This window comes from Seriola lalandi, unplaced genomic scaffold (genome assembly GCF_002814215.2).
Source record: "Seriola lalandi dorsalis isolate HSWRI2012SDOR001 ecotype SW California unplaced genomic scaffold, Sedor1 jcf7180002054502, whole genome shotgun sequence".
Classification (NCBI taxonomy): Eukaryota; Metazoa; Chordata; class Actinopteri; order Carangiformes; family Carangidae; genus Seriola; species Seriola lalandi.
In genome coordinates, this window is record NW_019525055.1 from 964,378 (window position 1) to 968,074 (window position 3,697).

Sequence of the window (3,697 nt, forward strand, 5' to 3'; positions counted from 1 at the left end):
GGGGGGGGGCTGTTTTGCACAAAGTGAAATGAGGCGGTGAAGGACACAGAGGAGGGATTTCTCTGGCACACATTCAAATGCAACAGCAGCATCCCACAGTTTGTCCTCCCCTCCACACCATGCAGGTAGGTAGTGTCCCCTGAGGAAACAGCCTGTGACCCTCTCCATGGTCGTCTTAATGTGCGCTAATGCAATTTCCTGACTGATGAGATGCACACGTTGTTTGTTTAGGAAGTAGATCCATCCACATCTGGGTCAAATAGTGGTTGTAGTTTGTTTAATCTGCTGGCTGCACCAGATGGGTGGGGTTTACAGCTGGGGAGCATTTCCCATTGTTATTGATATGTGGTTAAAGGTGCTACTTGTAACATTAAGTCATTAGGCACATCAATTTAAAGAGATTAGTAATAGTAACTAATGAGTCAATTGCTGCTGGTAGCAGCCTTTAAGATGCACAAACACAGGAGTCCAATCAAAATGTCCGCTGTGAAAAAGGTCATAAAGTTGTTCATCTCTGGCAGCCTACAGCAGTAATGCACTGCCTTGTATCTTAGATTTATAACAACACAAATATTCACTGTTTAGCGAATTTGCTTTGAAGTTTTTTTTCTATTTACTTTTTTACTTTTACTTTAAGATACAGTTGATTTTAGAAAAAAGAAATAAATAAACCCAAGTTCTTACCAATAATGTATTATAGTCCTATATGGCCTAAATCCTTTTGCACAGTAGCATGACGTTTCATTTCCACGCCTGTTAGCTCTTGTATTTGATGTTAAGACAGTGGTAGCTGCAGAGCTGAGTCAAAAAGCACAAAGAGGATAAATACCAAATATATTATTCCTCTGACATTTAATTCCCTTCTTCACATAGGGACACCTTGTATTAAAGGTACTCTAGTCCGTTAATTAATTTCAAATGTTTTTGTCTTTTTCTTCTCTTCGTTACTCACAGGACTTAAAGTCTACAACAAGTATGTCAGTGTAACTTGATGGTGATATCACTCATGATCGCCCTCCCACCACCACACGCACCACAAACAACACACAAGCACACAGCATCAGGCAGCATTACAGTGTTTTTCCATGACATAGGTTGCATTTCATTTTCATAACCACACATTTCAGGAAATAAGATCAGTGTGTGAATACAGACATGACAGTATTCATCTAGAGGCAGCTGTGCGGTGGTGTTACTATGACGTTAGTGTCCTGTAGAGATATTTCTGACTGAGGAGATGCATGCACTATATCATGGCCTCAATGGCCATGTCAACTGCAATTAGGCCAATAGATGGGTGTATATCCTAATTTTTTTAAACAACGGGTCAGGATTCAGGACCTGAAATAGCTGGCAGGCCCTACTGCTCCAGCATCCCTGCATGTCAAGAGCACTAGTTTTTAATTAGTCTGGGTCCCAGGATGACGGACTACATTTATCACTTGGGTCCCAAGCCTAAAATGTGTGAGCACCCCTCTGTTGAAGGGTAATAAAGTCAAAGCAATGTCAAGTGTAGCCTATTTCTGATAGTCCTGCTCCAAACTAAAATACTTTTTTCTTTTCAACAAGTTTCAGAAATGCTCTTGCTGCTTTGGTGACATATGAAATCAAATTATTATCTTTTTTTTTTTTTTATGGTCAGTCCCTGTATGACTAATGTGTGACTTTTCTTGCATTACCTCCTACATGCTAATGCTCACAACTAAAATAGCTGCAAGGCATATTCATAATTTATCATTAAGATTTACATAAATATTTTTGACCTGGGAAGCAATTCCGCACCATTACAGCTTAGGGTTTACATTTCTTATTGAGCAAATTTACAACAATTAGCCTTTTAAAACTGATGAAACGGTTCAGACGTCTGGTTTAAAATGAATCTACACAGGTTTGAAAGTTTTTACCCTTATTTAACCAAGATACACAAAACCAACAATCACAGAGGAAAGGTACAGAAAGGAAGAAAAACATAAAAGGCATTTAAAGACATTAACAACTCAGATTTATTAGACGTCTGATTTCTTGGTCCTCTTATGAGTATTTTTTTTTTAGCTTGGCTCAAGTTGTACTTAATTAATGGAAACAAGAATCAACTCCTTTCATTCATTTGTCACAAGTGTGGGTGCAAACAGGAAACAGCATCAACAGGAAGAACGACTGTAGAAGTATGATATGATGTATTTTATTTGCCAACAGTACAATTGGCGATTAAGAGCAGCTGGCTTTCTTTGGAGATGTTGAAATGTGTATTCCTTAACTCTTGAAAGGGGCTGCTACGTGATACGCTTTGACTTCTGAACCAACAAGTCGTTCCAAATTAAAAGATAAAACACAGTGTTTGAAGCTGTCCTTCAGAATAACACACGTAAACATTTTTTGATCTGCTCGTCTATTGACAAGATGATCTGCTGCTGCTGCTGCTGCTGTGGTTGTGGTTTGTTGGGATTCAGGCTCCAAGCAACTTGGTTAATGTTAGGGAAAGATAATGCTCATGTTTAGAAGAAACCAGCAGTAACTGTCAGTAGGAAATGGGAAGTGACCAGTCTCATGTGTCTAAGTCTGACATTTTGTTGACCCATCCAACCACCCTGACCTCCTCCCTCCGTGGGCTGTGTGGCTCTATAACAACATATGTCTTCGTTTGCTCCTGATGGACTAAAGCCATAATCCCTACAGCTGCTAGAGCGCTTTGTTATGCGAACGCAAACATATGTCATGTTTGGACATTTTGGATGATGCTGTTTTTCTTGGGAACCTTGGCTGTGAACACCATTCAAACTGCCTCCACAATGTGGGCAGGGTAAAACACCACAAATAAGAATCACCTCACAGTAACCTTGATATCCAGAGATGCTTTAGAGGGTGGCGCCTTAAATCCTTTCTCACTGACAGTCCCTCAGGACTCAGCTTGAAAGGACTACCTGTTGTCTGCGTGTTTTCCCAATTATAGTTTTCTCCTGAGTAAGCGTACATTAGGTGACTCATCAAGAGCGGCTGTCTGCCAGAGCTGGCTGGAACGCAGTGTATTATTTCAGCATCAGTGTATATTTCAGGCTTAGCGAGAGAGCGAAAGCGAAGCCATAAACTTAATGGGTTAGTTCACTCAATAAAGCGGTGACTTGTATGACTTGGAAGCTGACCAAAATATAACATCCTCAGGAGAGCCGCCGGTGGTTTTTCTGAGGGAATTTGAGAGGTGGTGAAAGTGTGTTTTTATGAGTGCTTACTTGTGTGTTTTCTTGTCTTTCTAGGACTGACTCACGAATAAAGAAAACAGAGAAAATATGTCTGAGGCAAGACCATTTTACGGGCCACACTTCTTACAGAAACTGGTGTAGGGTTAAAGTTATGGGTTACAAGTTCAGAAGTGATATATGCATATGTGCACCTAATTTGTTCACATAACGACAAATATTGTGTTGTTAGGTGCACAGGGGTGGTATGTTAGTGTGCGCACGCATACAAACGGTGGTGGGCAGAGGGAAGAGGCAGATGGGATCATGAGTTTGTCCGTGTCTCACTTCTCTGTGGTGAGCATCAGGATCGCAAAGCCCGCTGGGAAGAAGTTTTGTAACCACTTATAGTAAACTGAGACTGTGTGGAAATAGAATTACAATGTTCAGAGCCCCGTGGAAAACAAGATGAAGCTGAAACATCTGTCAGATGTTTAAAAACACCCCCCAACCCCAACCCCACC